Genomic DNA, 19,287 nt, shown 5'->3' on the forward strand with positions numbered 1-19,287 from the left:
TGTGGTGGGGAGGGAAGACCCGCCTCTCCTTTCCCTCGCACTGTTGGGCTTTGCCTTTCCCTTTCCTGCCTAATTTACTGAGCTGTCAGATCTAAAGGGACAGTAAAGAATAAAGAGGAAATTGCCTACCTACAGAAAGAATTACCACAACAATTGCTTTTTTTTTTCTTTTAGAAGCACCTTATTTCTTATGCAGTATTTCTACAGATTAATTGCAGAAAATTGGGGAAATACAGAAAAACGTAAATTATTCACAATATAAAGAAAATGTCACAATATCGAGAAAAACCACTCTTAACATTTGGCAAATTTCTCAAGAAACATCATATATCCACAATCCTAGAATATGGATTTCCACAGAATGTGACTAGGGATTGGTTGCCATCCACCTTCCACCCCCACTTCTACTTCAGGAACCTTATAATTGTACAAAAATACATTTTATGCACTTGGGAGTTTTGATCCCTACTCATAGCATTATGAGAAGGTTTACCGTACTCATATAATTGAACTAAAATTATACGTGATTTTGTAATAGTTTCTTTTTTGGCTTAAATGAATATCAAGAGTATTCTCAGTTCACATTATTTTTTCAATTTTTAATTTGTCAAATGTGATTAAATGATATGGTAAGGAAAACTGTTGGAAGCTAGAAGATTACTAATCTGTCATAATAAGTTTAAAATGAAATAATATATATGCAAAGCATTTAGCTCAGTGACCGGCATACAGTAAACTCTTCATAAATGCTAGATATGGCCCTAAATTATTACTAAAATCTCATTTTAATGTCTGCATGATTCTTCATTCTAGGTAGTATATTTAACCACCTTTTTATTGTATTGAGCTGAATTAGAAATATTCTAACCCTTCCTATTAAAAAATAGCACTATCATGGCTTCTTGACTATAACCTTCTGTTTGCTCTTTTAAAAAATATTATTTGCTTAAAATGGATGACTCCACTAGTGAATAAGAACATTTTAAAAGCTTTTTGTTATATATTGACAAATAACTTCCCAGTAATTGTACCAAATTTCCTCTACCAGTCACAAGTGGAATTACTCATCTTTCTGTATACTCACCAGTAGTAAATTCTCTTGTTTTTAAATCTGTAAACTTGATAGGTTAAAAATTAGATTTTATTGCCCTTAAATTTACATTTTTAAAAAATTACTAATAAATAAAATTATTTTTATATTAATTAACCAAATTGTATTTGATTCTTCCATAAATTATCTCTTCATGATCTTACAACAAAATATATATTATTAACCAAATACTCTAATGTTTTAGGTTTTCTTTGTGGTGTTTCTCATTTCAAAACCCATTAGAACACAATCACTTCCTACTCACAGCTAGAAAAGGGGACAATGAGACTTTTGACTTTCTATAAAAGATGTCTTTAAATTTAATCTCATAAATAATTAATATTTGGCAAATGCCCACTACATATACCTGTACAGTGGGTCCTAACCACAGATTCTGTCCAGGACGGGTGGGTTATAGCAGAGTCTGCACACTGAAAGTAATCCACAGCCAACCTTATCTGTACTCAGACCAAAGTGAACATCTGAATTCATGCCAGGCAAACAGAAACTCAGGACCCAGAGGTAATATATCCAGCTCTCCCTGCTGACATGTGGTCATAGAGTAAGTAGCAGAACTTGGATTCAAATTTGTGTCTATGGGTCCCAGAGTGGATGCTCTCAGCTACCAGATGACACAACTTCCCTTAAAAGCAGGATCCCCAAATGCTAGAATATCAAAGTTTATGTTCTGGGGGCCTTTTGTGAGTGAGGCACCTTATTCATTTTTATCCTCCAAGTAAAGTATCTATCTAGAGGAAAGGAGCCCCATTTCTCTGTGAATTCTACAAGGGAAGGACAGAAGGATCCCTGGGACATCATCTGTCTGCATCCTTCGCTTCCAAGAGAAAAACTGATGTCAGGAATCATCTTGCTTGCCAGGGAGACCCTTATTCCTCCCATGACTCAATTTCCTCTCCTAAAAGAAGGAAAAGGGCATCAACCTCTCTCAGGAAGATGGCAAGGATGCTGGGCTTTACTGGACCTTAGGCAAGGAAAATGTGGACTATCAGATGCCGAGGAATGTTTTATAGAGTTTTGGACAGCATCTGTCATTCACACAATGACTACTGATTAATTACGATCGAAATTATTGTGAAAGTAATGTGCAGCACAAAGAAGAATCCCTGAAAATCTTGCCAAGAGTTCTGAATATCAATCCCAGTGAAGTTTTAACTACCAAAACAGACTTTCTCCCCCACTAGTCCCTCAGTCCCTACAAGTGCTGGGTCATTCAATAGCACTACTCATAATCCATGATTTTAAAAAAATGACTTGATCTCTATTTCCCTCTGAAATATTTATTTAACTTATTCATGGTGTGATTTCTTTTAGGGCTAGCCGAATTTCTGGGAGGTATAGATCCACAGTGCCATATTATTTCATATGATTGATTTAATACATCTCTATTCCAATACTTGGAGAGCTATTAAAATATTCATCCCTCTGAGCTACCGAAAATGGTTTTCTGGTTCATGTTCTGCAAAAGTACTCAATGCTCTTTGTCAGAGAAGGATTGAGATACACACACTTCTGTCTCTGAATCCTAAACAGGGTGGGGAGACAAGTGTGTCATGACAGACCCTGATGACTCAGACAGCACCGTTTTTTCATTTTCAGTTGTGCTAAACTCGGGAACCAATTTGACTGGATGAGGTGTCCAAAATAGTTAACCAGATTTGCTTCTGCAGAATAGGCTGAAGTTAACTTCTTTGGCTTGAATTAAGCAAATGCTGGCAGTGTTATCAGGACCCTGCTGTGGCCAGATGGCAGTTGCCACACCTTGCCAGTTACCAATCAGCATTCAACAGTTGGGCCTGCCCAAGCAACAACTGTCCTTGACCTGGCTTCTGATCATCTGTTGCCTATAAATAGAAGCTGGGTGTCATGAAAAAAGAGCAAAGTACTTGATAGAGCAATTCAGGAAATTTATCTGAGAGCAACACAAGCAGCTTAATGTACTGAGCTGGTTTCAGGATTGAGAATGGAAAAATAAAAAGTCTGAGAATAAGAGATCATGCCAACCTGGGGGTACCCAGAGCAAGAAGCAATGGGTGCTTTTATGAAAGGAAGGTTAGAATATTTCCCAATGATATATATAGTAGTGTAAAAATACAAAGTATCAAAATTTAAAGTCTCCTGGGTTTGACAGATAACAACTATCATTTTACTTAAAAAAAAAATAGGAGAGCATAACCAAAATCTAGTGTCATGCTTTTACTATATATATATATATATATAAAGTGGGGCTGGGACCAAGTCTCAGTGTTAGAGAGCCTGCCTCGAACATGTGAGGCACTGGGTTCGATCCTCAGCACCACATAAAAAATAAATAAATAAAGATATTGTGAAAATTAAATGCTAATAACCCATTATTCTGCTTCATGCAATGTATTTTAACCCATTATCAGATTTCATGTTAGAGGTAAAAACTGATATAGATGAGTATTTTGTTCACTTATGTATGGTCTGAGTAAAAAAAAAAAAAGAGACATATTGGGAAGAGAATCTCCAATGTGTCATGTGACTAAATGTCCACACTGTCCAAAGACAAAGGACAGAGGTGAGAAAGATGCAGAAAATTACATTTTTAGAAACAAAACTGAATTTACCTTAGATCTGCTGGATGGAACCACATCTGGGAACCACACATTCTGGAAGAAAAAAAAAATACAATCAATCCAGCAAAAGAGAGAGGAGCAATGAGGTAGAATTAAAAGGAAAGAGCTGAGTTTAAAGATCCAGAGAGCTTGAAGTTAAACCTCCCTGTCATTACATGGGGCTGTACTTTCAAAGGCTGAAGCACAGATACAGGCAGGCCCAAAAGCCTCCTCTCTGTGTCCCTTTTTGCCCAGGACAGCTGGGGATGTCTTTCATTGCCGACAACTGGGGTGGGGAAGTGCATGGACAGAACCAGCAACTGTGGGCTTGGCGGGACTCAAGGGTAGGCTGGCCATGGCAAACCTGACATTTCAGGGTTCTCCCTCATCTGCAGGGGATTTAATCTCTGTGCTCAGAGGACCTTCTTTCAAGGTCAAAAACTGTTCTCAGTGTGCCTTGTGTGGTCTGAGTAGGGTCGAAAGATTGGAAGCCACTGTGAATTCAGTGAGGCTTTGAAATATAATTTGTATTTTGTTCTTCATTTTACCATCTACATAGATTTGGTTATGAGTCATATAAAATCTGTGAAATCTGTGAAAGAACTGTAATAAGTTATTTTTTCAGTCTACAGATGGATTGGAGGTCCCCCGACCATTCTAAAGCACATGCAGAACATTTGGTAATATGATCTTGCTCCAAAGTTGATATATTGATTAGACTGTTATGCCTCTCGGATGTTGAAAGTTTGAAGTCACTTCAGTGATGGCCGTTTTCCTTAATGTAGGGACACTGATTGCTTTTGTCAATATGTGTCTCTATGGTGGAATATAATGAAGAATTAGTTTATCTGGGTGGGTTTTTTTGGGGGGAATGATTGCTTTTAATTATTCAATCAAACTAACTGCAATCCAAATTTTTTCCTTTCCATCACACAGGTCTTCCTTTTCTAGAAGGTTCTATTACATATTAGCTCTAGGTCACTGTTCCCTCACTGAGAATCTGAGAAAACCAATAATATCTCAGTGATGAAGGTATTTCTCTCACAATCTGGTACTTGAAAAGCAAACCAAGAAAGTGTAATAAACAGTAACTGGCAGAATTTTCAGTTTCAGAAGAATTCCTGTAATTGTGCAAACGTGTCTCAGAAGGTAGACTTGTAAAGTTCTGGGGACTGCAGTTCCCACATACTGGGGTGGGCCTTCTGGTAAGGCTGATTTTCCACAATTCAGATTCTCTGAGGAGAGCCTACCTGAATTCATGGCCAAACATTGTTTTGCTTTGAAACCCATTTGAATTAGTAGTAGAAACTGATAGTCTTATCAAAGAGAATTATAAAAAAAAACTAGCATTGGAAAGAAATTTGAAGAAGTCCACAGGAAACTGTACACACCAACAAATAGAAACTTGAGTTTTCGGAGCGCAGGACCTATACTGACAATATCATTCTTTAGTTGTTTTCCTTGAAAGCATTAATGGTATAATATCCAGGTATAGCCTAATGTCTAAAATGGAGAAACACTGGTTATTTAAAACTGACTTAGACAAGCCTTCTTGAGCATGATCCATACTTAATGTCACACACATACTTTATTGATGGGGTAATGACTTCCCTGGAACTACCATTCAAGGACCCACGACCTTTGTGGTTTATCAACCCAGGGCCACCAGTGGTATATGGCATCTGATTTTCTCATTATGAGGTCCATCTCCATTTTCCACTCATTCCCAGACACTTTGAACTTGCCTAAAATAGTGACCAGGGCCTTGGAATTTACCAAGGATGAAGTGACCAATGGGGGCAACCAAGTGGCTTTGCCAACCTTGGTATTTCTCTTGTTTTCCTCTGCAAGCTGAGGGCAGACAAAAATGAGTATGCTTGAAAGGAAGAATTTCATAGGTAGAAAGGAGGGCATGTCAGTCAGGATTGACCAGAGAAATGGAGCCAATAGGAGAGATTTATTAAGACACTTATCGCAAAGGACTGATTTCTGTAATTGTGGGCCTGGGCCTAAGATTTGTGACAGGTTGTCTGAAAGGGCAGACTGGACTCTGAGGTAGGAGCTGGAGCTATAATCCAGAGGCAGGATTTGTTCTTCAGAGAAACCTCAGCTCTGCTCTTGAAGCTTTCCAACTGATTGAATCAGGCCCATCCATGTCATCCAGGAAAATCTTCCTATTCAAGTCAGCTGATGAAGGACTTTAACCACATCTACAAAATACCTTTGTAGAGAGACCTAGGTGTTGGTTGAATAATTTGGGACTGTAGCCTGGTCAAGTCAACACATAAAACTATCATAGAGAGACAGTGGTCTGCAGTCCTGAGGAAGATGCACAGTTTCCCTAGCTCTTCTTATGCAGTGTCAGGCACAAAGGTGGCAAAAATAAATATTTGTTGAGTGAATGAATGGGAGAAGAAGATCATGACAAGGATGTAGGGGTCAGGGGTACAGGACTTGAGTCCATCCTTGATGGGAGTGGGAGTCAGGGCAGTAGGCCAAATCACACTGGCCACAGGACCCAGGCAGTACCCTAGGAGTATGGGTAATTGTCGGGTTTGCAGTTGGGACCTGTCATTTCCACCAATGTTATCTGAGCAAAGGAAGTAAACTTTTCACCAAGGTTGTCATGGAAGGGGGAAAATTCATGAAGCATGATCATGCACATGGAAAAAGGTAGACATTCTTCAGTCTATGGGAAGTCAGGGCAAGAGGAAGTTTATGAGAAGGAACCGCCAACGTTGTCTGCGACTTCCTCTGCCAGGAACTTCTCTTCTGCCCCTCCACATCCTTTCCAGAACAGAAAGACCAAGGCCGTAGAAATAGCAGCTGCAAACCCTCACCTGTGTGAGGCAGGGCTGGTGGGAATCCCGGCTCTCCCACTCATCCGTTAACTATAAGACTTGGGCAAAGGAGCTTCCTTCCACCATCCTTACTTTCCTGACCTGTACCTGGCTGCGGTAATATCCAACTCTCTGGATCATGGAAGGACTATCGTGTGTGTGGAGTGCTGTAGTGGACTTCTCTGGAAGCTAATGAAGCTTAGGCTTCATGTCTCCTCCCTTGTACAGGCAACTTCCATGGCTCAGAGTATCCTGCAGGGACAGGAGAGAAAATAATAGCCAAACCACAAAGTGTCACTACAGCCTGGGGGACCCTCTGTACCTTGGGGATAGACCTGGGACTACCAGCATGACATCCTTACTTAACTGACTCCAGAGGCTACTTACCCCTTAGGATCTAACTGAGTGAGTAGCTTGGGGAAGGGGTGGGGCCGGTGTGGGAGGCATATAATTTTTCAAAGTATTAACTACTATTAGGATTCAAAAGCCTTATACAGTACTTGAATCAGCACATGATAAATAGCAAATGCAAAGATTAAGGTAGGACTCTATACATACCCTCGGGCTGAATTATGTCCTGACTGGGTATTCATTTTCGTACTAAAATCAGCTGTTTTTACTGATGTTCTAATTATGTTCTTTTAATCAAGATATAATGGGTAAAAATAGTGGATTTGATAGCTTAGTGCTAAAAATAAAACATGATCTTGATTATTCTAAACTTCTTTCTCTGCATTTTATTTCTAGATTCTACAGACTAGTTTCTGGCCAGCAAGAAAGTGAGAATGGAGTTGAGTGGGCAGAATAAAGAGATGAAATGTACAAATTAAGCCAGGAACATTTACAGCGGAGCTCAGCCAATGCACATCTCTTCCAAACAGCTGCCAACCCCTCTTCCCAGCTGAATGAAGACTTCACATTTTTGCCTCCAATTACGGGAAAAAAATTATGGGAGAAGGTCCAGCCCCATTTATTAGAACTTGACTGCAGTGCCTCCATTATCAGGAGGGCCTTGGGTCCAACCACACTGACGGCCTTCTGGAAATTATGAAATGTGCCACTCTGCTGCTCTCATGATTCCAATTGCCATGGGAATATTTGAAAAACCATAAACTGTCTCATCCTATAAGAAGGAGACAACGGCAAGGAAAATTAAACATGAGGGGCAATGGTCAATTTTCAGCTTTCATTATCCAAACCGGTCTAACGCTGTGGGGTATGCTGCAGAGGTCTGTACTTGGGGAAATGGAAAGAATCATACTGAGTAATTCAACAAAGGTTTTGTTTCTCACTCTAAAGTTTTACATAGGAGAGGCGTCCTGTTCGATCTTGTAGCTCTGCCATCTGGAACTGCCTTCAAGAACACCTCATCAAGAAAACAGAAGGATGCAGGATACACTCCAGGTAGTAACTGTCCTGGTCCTTGTTTCTGCTCTCTTCACATTGGTCAACAGCAATCAAATGGCCACAAGTTATTGCAAGGGAGGCCAGGAATGTAGAGGAAGACACAGATGTTGGTGGTTTTCTATTGTCTTCACCACCCATAGAAACACCAAGATGAAGATGATTGAAGATAATTGTTCATTTGCTGAGTCATTCAACAAATGTGCGTTGAGGGCGTATTTTGTGTCAGACTCTGTTCTAAACACCAGAAATGTCACAGAGAACACATGGAGATGGCTTTGACCACCATGACGTTTCCAGTCTAAGGAGGGGAGGTGAAGACTGAACACATACTTGTGCCATTATCATGTGGAGCATGACATTGAAAGCAAGCAGTTTTATGTCCCCTGGGTGGGGGTCATTTGTCCACTTCTCCAGGAAATTCTGCTCTTCAATGGTTTGTGCAATGTTCAAACCATGGATTCCGTTTCCTGAATTCTAAAAGGGCAAGTAAAGTACAGCATATAGAAACAGAGGCATCTCATATGCTGTGTACCAAAGGGCATCCTCCCCAACACACTGCCACTTCCTTTGTACTCCATCCCTCTGGCAGCCAGAATGAGCATGTCATCTTCTCAGAAGGCCGTGGTGACCCTCCATTTCACTTAGTAAACATCTAGTCCTTATCATGGAGGTCTAAGAGCCTTTATCTGAGCTGGTCCCTGCCTGCCGCTTAGACTTCTTGTTGCCCTCTCTCCACTGTCTTTCTGATACCTGGGCCTCCATGCTGTTGTTCAAATGCACTGAGCCCATGACTGCCATGGGGCCTTTGCACTTGCTGTTTTCTCTCTCTGAACTCTCTTTCTCCAGACATTCACAGAGTTTTGTGTCAGACTTCCTCTTCCCAAAGGTCTCAGCTATAAATATCACCCTATTAAAGAGGCCTTCAGGACATCACCCCTTTGAATTATATCCCATCTGATTCAAATGTATGATATGTCAGGATCATTGTACTGTCAGGTGTAACTAATTAAAACAAATTAAAAAAAGAATTCTTATGTTACACTATTAATAAAAAGCTTTTGAAACTAAGCTCAAAAAAAAAAGAAAGAAAAAGCCCTCCCCCCTTTATCCTGTCCTCCTCCTTCTCTTCCTACAATCTGCTGATACTTTCTGCAAATTTTGATCCTTAGACTTTTCCTCCCTCTCTCCCTATCTTTTTTCCTTTTTTAACTCTCTTTCTTCCCTTAAGAATTTGTTGTATAGTATACATACCATGTAACTCACTCACTTAAAATACATAATTCATTGGTTAAAAACATAGAGAGTTGGGGCTGGGTTGTGGCTCAGCGGTAGAGTGCTCGTCTAGCACGTGCAAGGCCCTGGGTTCGATCCTCAGCACCACATAAAAATAAAATAAAGGTATTGTGTCCATCTACTACTAAAATAAAATATTTTTAAAAATCTGGTGGAAAAATATATAGAGTTGTGAAACCATCACCACAATCAACTATAGAACTTTTTCATCACCTCAAAGGGGAATTCCATCCCCTGTAGCTCTCACTCTCAAATCTACTCCAGCCCTAAGCTCAGCTCTGAGTAACTACTATGTATTTACTTATTCTGAATGTTTCATATATATGATATGTGGTCTTTTCTGACTTGCTTTTTTCACTTGGCATTATGTTTTAAAGATTCATCATTCTAGCATGTATCAATAGTTCATTCCTTTTTATGTCCTCTTAACTTTTCATTGTATGGATATACCACATTTAAATATTCACCAATTAATGGACCCTTGCACTGGTTCTATATCTGGGTTATTGTGAATAATACTTCTGCGAATATTTAAGTTTTTGTGTGGACATGTTTTCACCTTTATTGGGCATATACCTAGGAGTAGAATTGCTGGGTCAAATGGTAACTCTTAAGTTTACTCATTTGAGGAACATGAAAAGTATTTTCCAAAATGATTGCATCTTTTTATAGTTCCACCAGTAAAGTATGATGTTGGTAATTTTATTTTTGCAATATCAACGCTTGTTATTATCCGACTTTTTGATTTTAGATGGGTGAAAAATGGTATATCCTGATGGGTGTGAAATGGTACGTCATGGTTTTGATTGTCATTTCCATGATGGTTAGTGATATTGAATCTCTTTTGACATACTTATTTGTATATCTTTTTTTTTTTTTGAGAAATGCCTATTTAGATCCTTTGCCCTAATCAAGCTATTTGTCTTCTTCTAATTCAGTTGTAAGAGTTCTTTATGTATGGATGCTCCTTGACTTATGACACAGTTATGTCCCAATAAACCCAATAAGTTAGAAATATTATAGCCTAAAAAAGATCAAAATTCATATTTTGAAGAACTGAATATGTAGCACTTTTGCACCATCACAAAGTCCAAAAATTGTAAGAACCACTTATATTCTAGATAGAAGGCCTTTATTACATATAAGATTTATCCCCAGCTTTTTTGTTTTGCAGAATTAGATGAACCCTGGGGTGCTCTACCACTGAGCTACATTCTCTACCTTTTTAATGTTTTATTTGGATACATGTTCTTGCTAAGTTGCTCAGGTTGGCTTTGAACTTGCAATCCTCCTGCCTCAACCTCCCAAGCCACCGGGATTACATATGTGTATCACCTTTTCATTTTCTTGATGGTATATTTCAAAACCAAAAGTTTTGAAGTACAAATGTGTTTGTATATGTATATATGTATGTGTTTGTGAGCATCTTTTGTTGCTTATTTCATTTTCCTGCTCCTGGTCACTCTTGACATTTCTTTCCACACACTTTCTTCATAGCCCTTACCACTACTGATCCTACTGCCATCTATTTATAACTACCCTCACTATTACATAAATTTCCAAGGGGCTGGGCTTTCTCTATTCTGTTCACTGTGTTCTCAGGTTCTAGAACAGAGCGTGGGACAGAGTAGGTGTTCCATAAACACTTGGGTTCTCTGTTAGCTTTCAGGATGAAACCTCCAAAGGGACTTTTTTTCTGATCATGTTTTCAATACCCAGTCCTTCTGGAGTTGAGGCCAGAGCTGAGTGGGAGCAGTTCAGAGCACCCAGGGCCACTAGGATGCACACATTTTCAGGAGTCAATATGAGGCATTGCAAAATAAACACACAACTACAAAACTTTGCATTTCTCACTGCTCACAGCAAATCAACTTGTACCTCAGGATCCCAAGATAGGAGTCTACAGTATCTCTTTCTCTTTCTCTATCCTTAGTGACAGCACCATTTCCCACCACCTGACAAACTAGAGCAGAGGGACCTCTTGTGGCCATAAAGCAACGGCAGGAGTGAAAGGGCCTTTTGAATACTGCACTATGACAACAGCTCCAGGTTGAGGACTCATTCAAGAGTTGCTACAGTCACCGAGTTGGACAGATTCCACCCGCACAATGACCTGTCCATATGTCACCCCACCCTCGCTCCTGCCTACAATCAAATAAAAAAAAATCCAGTGCTAAAAAAAAAAAAAAATCAAATGCTATTATGTTTAAAATATCAGGTACAAATTCTGTGATTAAGAGAAGAGACTTGATGCATTTAGTGCCTAACATGTGCCAAGTACGGTTCATTCATCTACTCTTCTAGCAATTCTCAGAGGCAGGTAGTATTTTACAGATGAGGAAGCTGAGGCTAGAAATGTTATGAGCAAGGCTCTCAAGTTCCCATAGCTGGTCTGCAGAGCCTACATCTGGACTTACATCATCTAATTCCAGAGTCTAGGTTACCATTGCAATTTATTTTCTATGCCATTAAAATTTATAATGAATATTCTACCTAGTCTAAAAACTCATAGTATGCAACTATATCTACTGCCAGATAGAAAAGTTTCAATCAAACAAATATCTCACTTTACGGGCTGCTGAGAATTTAGCCACAGGGTATACTTGTATGTAAGCCAAGATATACATATCAAGTGTGTTCTTTTTTAAAATCTCTTTTATGACACCAAAATCTCAGTATATCTTAAGTATCCATTAATAGTTGTTTAAGTAAATTATGGTCTATTAATAAAAATGGAATACTTAACAGCTACTAGAAAGAAGAAGCAAGATTGGCCTGTGGTGATGTGGAAACTTTGGAAGATATAGAAAAATAATAAATAACGTGCATATAATTGTGTTAAAGGATATAGAGGAATATAACTGTAGTTAATATTGGGGTTAAGATAAGGAACTAGATATAACAATGTGGATATACTTAACACTACTGAATTGTACTCTAAATTGGTTAAAATGGTAAATTTTATGCTATATGAATTACTATAATGACTAACAAAATGAGGAGGAAGAGATAATTAAGTTCTCATTTCTCACCTTCCTCCGTTTTTTGACATCTGTACATATTACCTTTATTTTCTAAATAATTCAATAAAAATAAAATAAATGCATAAAAGAAATTTATGAGCAGTCAAAGGGCATTAAAATCTCTTACCATCTGCATCTAGCTGTGTTGGTCACTGTCCTATTCCAAGAGTTCTAAGAGTCAACAACACTTAAATTTATGAACAATTTCAAGTGACTACATGGTTATCTGAAAGTTCCTAAGTAAATAACCCAGCTTCCAAAAAACTCCACGTCCTATCTGGGAAAGAGTTTTACTGAATGTGGCCTGTTGTAAAAACATCAGGTTCAGCACCCACCTGACCTATTTGCTTGGAATTTCTTTCAGATTATCTTGTTTTGAAGAACAGGTAGTTCCTCTTTCATTTCAGATTGTCCTCCTGAGAACACAGTGTCCTCTCTCTTCTTGATCAAGCAATTTCTTCATAACCTTTCATGATTTTTTTGTTTTGTCTCTGCTTATGGTTTCAAAATGTGAGCCAGAATATAAAAATGCAAAGAGAGCATGCCAAACATTATCATTTATATGTGTCAAGGTCAAAGAGAAAAAAAAAACTAGGCAAGAATCTAACAGAGAACATTTATTCATTTTACTTTGATCATCCCTGTCTTTATATGAGAATATTCACCGAGCCCGGGTCCCTAAGATTTTATCCTGACTTCACAGGTTTTAAGAACCCATGAATAAAGAAATCACAACTTCTGGAAGAGACTTTGGAGGTATCTGATTTCTAACCCTTGAGGGGTCAAACAGATAAACAGTGACAGTAGCCAGGTGGGGAATGGAAAACTAGGGATAACATGCATGTCATGATTTGAATCTAGAATGACCCCCCAATGTTGAAAGCATAGTCCCCAATACAGTAAGATTCAGAGGTAAGCTTTTAGCCAATGATTTGGTCATGAAGATTCTGACCTCATCAGTGGATTTTCAGAAGAATGGACTTGTGGGAGGTGGGACCTGATAAGAGGAAGTTAGAGGATATAGGTCACTGGGGGCATGCCCTGAAAGGGGTTGTCTTCTCCCAAACACTTTCCCCCCTCTCTTTCTCTGCTTTTTGGCTGCCATGAGCTGAGCAGCTTTTCTCTGGCATGCCCTTCCACCATGATGTTTCTGTCTTGAAGCCAACCAACCACAGTCTGAATCCTCTGAATCCATGAGCCAAAATAAATCTTTCCTTCTCTAAGTTGTTCTTTTCAGATATTTTGGTCATAGCAACGAAAAGCTGACTAACTCTATGCCCCGTCTGAAGACAGTAGCTGCCTCTCAGTTCAGCCCATGGTTGCTTATAGGACCCGCTTCCAATTTTTCAAGAGAAGCTGGAAATCTACATTTGTATGTAAATGGATCCAATTTTTAAATGTTGGCAATTAATTCAAAAAATTTGAAAGCACTGTGGGGGCCAAACAAAACATGTCTCTTGGCTGAACTGAGATGTGGCCTCGAATGGAATCCAACTCTCTTGATTTTTACAGAAGAGGCAGCCAAGGCCCAGAGGGAAGTGGAATTACTCTAATAGGGTCCCAGGCTGGTTTGGAGCAGGAACTGGGAACAAATACAGTTCACCTTCCAGTCTTGTCTTCTTTCCCCAGCTTGATATAACATATCTAATAAAGCAATAGGCTAATTTTAGACAGGCCCAAGATGAGTCTCCCATCCCCACTCATGCATGTCAGTAAGCCTTCAACCTGATGAACTGGACTCAACAACAAATAGAAGACCCAGCTGACAAACTACATCCACCCTCCACTTAATCCTGGCTAGAGCCAAGCTCTCAACCTATTTTGGATGGATATGGGAAAGAAAAGGAAAGGTTGGAAATTTTACTCTGAAACAGTCCGTGGGAGGAATGGGAAAGTCTGTACTTTCCGGTAGAAAAAAAAATGTCTTAAGCCACTAATTATAAATGTGGCATTGCTTGAGAAGATCTTTTACTTAGCTTCCCAGAAAGCAGATATAGGGTGTCCATCCTCTGCTCCACGGCTGCTTTACAGGGTGGAACTTTGGCAAGAATTTGTGTTTCTCATGTTGTGAGAGAAATGAACTAATGAACTAAATGGCTAAGAGCATGTGCTCTGGAGCCAGATGGCCTGGGTTCAAACCTACTCTCTGGAATTTACCACTGTGTGATCTAAGACAAAGCATGGGACTTTCACTGTGCCTCTGTATCCTCATTTGTAAAATGGAAACAATGTTCACACCTCTATTAGGAGACGCCTAAGTATCTAGGAAGCACCATGTGTGTCTGCTGTGCCTTGAAATCCCCTGGGGAGCTTTCCAAAAATACTGATTCTTGGGTCCCTCCCTCAGAGATTCAGCTGGTCTGGTGTGCATCCGGGTCATGGGAGGTCTTCGAATCTCCCAGGTGATTCCAATGTGCAGCTAAAGGCTTATTAAACAAATGATGTTTTTCCAAATCACTGATTTTTAAAGGAATTAAAATGCTCTCTTCTTCATCCAAGCACACATTTTTTTAAATTTATTTTTTTTAGTATAGATGGACACAACACAATGCCTTTATTTTTATGTGGTGCTGAGGATGGAACCCGGGTTCTGCCTGTGCTAGGGGAGCCCTCTACCTCTGAGCCACAATCCCAGCCCACATTTTTTAACCTCATACAAAATTCCCTAAGTGATCATCTTCCAGAAACATTCATTGTGGAGGGCCACGAAGGTCCCAAGCAAATCTGCAAAGGTGGTAAAAGGCTTCTGTGAATCTCCCCTGTTTCCCCTGCATTCTTCTTACACTTCTGCCCCTAGCTTTGAGATATTCAGGTGGCCCCTAGAGGTTCTGATTCAGCAGGGTAATTAAAGATAAATGGCGAGAACTCTCATAAGGTGATGAGGCATTTGCAAAGCCAAATAATCTTTAGTCAACCAAATTAGCCTGTGGCAGTGTGACTGTGCAGGAGTGCCTCTTGGAGATTTGGGGGGGCATGTCTTCTCCCTGACCCTTGCCAATTCCAAGACCCAGGACAATAGGAGAACAGGGGCTGCTAACATGGCTCCCCACCATCAAAAGATAGTACCTCTGAAATCATCTCATCTAAGACACTGAGAGAATGAGTATCAAAGATTGCTGATCGAGTGAGTTGTTATCAACTGAGTGTGTTACATCCTACAAATGCAACACAGTCAGTATGCTCTCAAATTAAACTAGAATCATTTGGACTTCACTGTATTACAGGAGGCTTGCTTGTTGGTTAACTGTCTCTGTGTCTCTGTTGAGGATTAGAAACTTTAATGCCCCTGGAGCAAGAGTAGCATGTGGCAGCCATCTAGGGACAGGTGAGGCTTTTGCCTCGTAGAAGATTTCCCCTGAAATGGGAAATTTGTAGGTAAGGTTTTTTAAACCAAATGCAACTTTGAGGAGGGGAATGGCAGCATCTGTGATGTGAAGCACAGATTTCCCATGTTACTTCGTTAGTGTCTCTGGTATGTTTTCATTAGCCTCCATGTTTCCCCTGGGCTTGGTATCTTAGCAAGCATTCTGCTGAACACATCTGTTCTCAAGGTAGAGTTTGAATTCCCAAGGCCTTCTTGGTGATTCTGGAATTTGCCACTAGAAAAAGGAGGAAGTTAGTTGGCTAAAGGTAGATTCATTTTTTGCACATTTCCACCTGAGGCATCAAGAATGTCCCTGTACTCTAGCCACAGGGCTGTGGGGCTGGTCCTGAGAAACTCATGCCACCAGCCACCACTGTTTTCTTGGCTTGTCAAGATGTCTGGCAATGATTCCACTGACATGAGGTATCTATACTGTTCAAACTCACAGCAGCAGAGATTACAATGAAAGTGGTTGGAACCACAGGTGGGGGAAATGGGGAGCTGTCATTCGGTGGATGTAAAGTTTCAGATCTACTGTACAATAGGGCTAATAATTAACAATACTGTATTCACTAACTGGTTAGATCTCACATTAAGAGTTCTTACTACACACACACCAATAAAAATAAAAGGACAAAAGGGACAACTGTGGGAGGTGCTGGATATGTTTATTGCTTTGATCATGATGATGGTATCACAGATATTTATCTGTCCATACTCATCAAGCCATACCCATGAAATATATGCAGTTCTTCAGTAAAGCTGTTAAAGATACTTCTGGCATTGCAGGAAAAGTAACAACAACAATAATAGTAGCAAATACCTGCACAGTGCTAACAACCCTAAGCCCTTTCCATAAATTAACAGGTGCGATTCTCACAACCACCCATAAGTAGCCTAATTTTTCAAATGAGGAAACTTAGACCACAGGAAGGTTAAGTGACATGTCAAAGTCACACAGCTAGAAATTGGCACATCTTGGAATTGGATGGCCAGCCCAATCCCCACTGTATTGTTTTCCCAAATAGTGCCTAGCTTACTTGACTAGTGCCTAGTCAAGGATTTCGTTTCTACTTCACCTCAAAAGCACCAACCTCTGCACCTCCTTCTCAGCTTCTCAGGTCAGAAAATGTAAACTGCTTCTCAGAAGATGCCTCAATTACTTGAATCTCATATCACCCTCTCTACCCACAGCTCTTTTTTCTCCTGTGTTTCAGAGAATGAGGATTTCCCACCCCAAGATGAACTTTAGGTCACCCCTTCCATCATCTGTTCTGGACCCGGATTCCTGTGTAATCTTGGGCAGTTGATTCAGCCTCTCTGTGCCGTCTGTAACTTGTGGATAATCAGAGAACCCACCCAGTGGCATTGCTATGAAGATTAAATAAATGAATCCAAGCAGGTGCCCAGAACAGTACCAGGCACACAATTAGCACTCTAAATGGCACTGTCTTGCTTTTTTATCTTCTCTATTTAATTCATATTTCATCAGTCCCAATGCCTTTCCCACTTTCTTCTTGGATCTCAGTGATCAGGTCGTGCTCTAGTTCCAAATCCTGCAGCAGTGTCTCCCCACTGTCTATCCAATCAGATGGTAATGCCTTTGCTTGGTATGCAAGGCCTGTCCTTTCTTGGTCTGGAATGCTCTCTCCCTCCTTCCTTTCCTGGCAAATTTCTATGCTTCCTTCAAGGCCCATGTTCCAAGATGCCACCTATAAGAAGCCTTCCACGACTGGCCCCCCTCAGAAGACCCTGATTCCTTACGGGACCATGGCTCTACCACTCTCCATCACTTCTCAAGCACAAACTTCTGTCATGTGCTTGTTTTCTTGTCCAGCATGCACTACTTTTCTTTTTCTTCCCCTGTTAGTATTTCTGTAGCCAGATTGTAGTGTTTACTAGTTGCTAAGCATTGAGGTACCTGCATCTTTTCAGGCAATCCCCAGGAAAACCGTGGGAGTTGTTATCCACAATTTACAGATGACACTCAGGGAGCTTCACAAGTTACCTAAAGTCATACAGCTAGTAAATGGCAGAGCCAAAAGTTGAAGCCAGGTCTGGTTGATGGCAGAGCTCATACCTTGACCACCATTCTTCATAATTTGACTATCTTTGTACCTTCCCCAAAGCTAATACCAAAAAATAAATAAATAAATATAAATGTGATGAGGAACACTTCAACGGGTACTTAGGAATAATAACAATGACAATAATGATAATAATAAGATAGGAGCTAACTTGAGTACTTACTATGTGCCAGGCACCTTTTCAAGCACATTGCTTCTATTAACCAATGCAATTCTCCTGACCATTTGAAGTAGGTACAATTATTATCTCCAATTATAAATGAGGAAACAGGCACAGAATAGCTAAGCAACTTTCCCAAGGTCCCATGCTGTAAGTGGCAAAGGTGGGGTGCAAACCCAAGAAGACTGGCCCCAGAGGCTATGCTCATAACTGCAATGCTGCCTCCCAGAACATCTATTTTTAATGACTTTAAGTGTGTGTGTGTGTGGGGGGGGGGGCGGATACAGAAAAAGAGCCACATCATTGAAGATGAGAATTTTTAAATAAATTTGTACTTGTAAATATCCTTTAAACCAAATGACAGGAACTGAACCGTGACACTCAGCCACATATCCTACTCTGAGGACAGGCAGGTCTGAAGATAAGGGCAACACTCACAGAGAATGTAGAATAGAGCACCAGAAACCCAGGCAGCACTTCACTGTCCAGCCCCCCTGCATCTTTCCTGGTCAGTGCCACAGACTCATTCAAGTAGCCCTGGGACCTTGGCTGCCCTAGTGTGACCTCCTCAGGGGGAAATTCAGAAGGGCCTGCTGGCTCCCAGGCCTGCTGCCCAGCTTGGGCTGCGTGTCAGGAACACCAGTGCTGAGTGCCATGGTGAACTCTGGGGGCACAGCCAGTGTGTCCACATTGACAAACTCCCATGCAACTTCTAGGCACCCACCCAAGGTAGGTACAGTCAAGGGGACCACTCTGCAGGAGTTAGCTAAACATTTCTCTGGGCTTCATTCAGGAATAGAGCAAAGGTGCAAATGGAAGGGCATGGAAGAATAAACAGAGGTCCTCACTTTCCTATTCCAATGCTTTTTCTGGACTCCTTATCTTGGACAAATACTCATAGTTCTAGTTCTCTCGCTGATTTGCATGAAAACTGCTTGCTTCACTGATATTGAAGCATCTTGTTCTTTCCTTATCAGAACATTTATTCTCCTTCACTTTAATTGCTCTTGATGCGCATTTACTGACAGAACTCCCTGTGAAGAATAATCATGCCTACTTGCTTATCCTCCCATGCCAAAAGCTTACTACCATGCCTTGCAAATATTCAAATATCTGTTGAGTACATGAATGAGTAAGTAAATGAAGAAGGAATGTCAACTGAGTTAGTCAACAGACCAGATCACTGATGTCCCGTTTTCCTCCCTGAAATTCTTGGCCCTTCTACTGGTTAGGTGGGACTTGTTCTGTCCAATGAGCCATAAATGCAAGTAATATCATTTCTGGTGTGAGATATTAATTGTTGGTGTAAGACCTGCAAAGATTTCTTTTCCTCTTCCAGAGTGACTGACAATTTCTAGATGGCAAGTTCTTTTCCAAACTGCATCCTGTGTTAGACATATTAGTGAAGAACAGACCTTTGTTGTTA

General features: G+C 40.3%; 1 long non-coding RNA gene across 1 annotated transcript in view; it reads right to left on the minus strand.

Moving 5' to 3' along the window:
- The window catches only part of LOC308645432, a 33,103-nt gene extending 31,528 nt beyond the window's left edge, over positions 1-1,575 (minus strand). Inside the window, exon 1 of the long non-coding RNA XR_014021215.1 lies at positions 1,458-1,575. This is a non-coding gene — a long non-coding RNA (uncharacterized lncRNA). The remainder of the gene's footprint in view (positions 1-1,457) is intronic.
- Between the last annotated feature and the right edge of the window lie 17,712 nt (positions 1,576-19,287).

The sequence above is a fragment of the Spermophilus citellus genome, assembly GCF_964194105.1.
Source record: "Spermophilus citellus genome assembly, chromosome: 3".
Classification (NCBI taxonomy): Eukaryota; Metazoa; Chordata; class Mammalia; order Rodentia; family Sciuridae; genus Spermophilus; species Spermophilus citellus.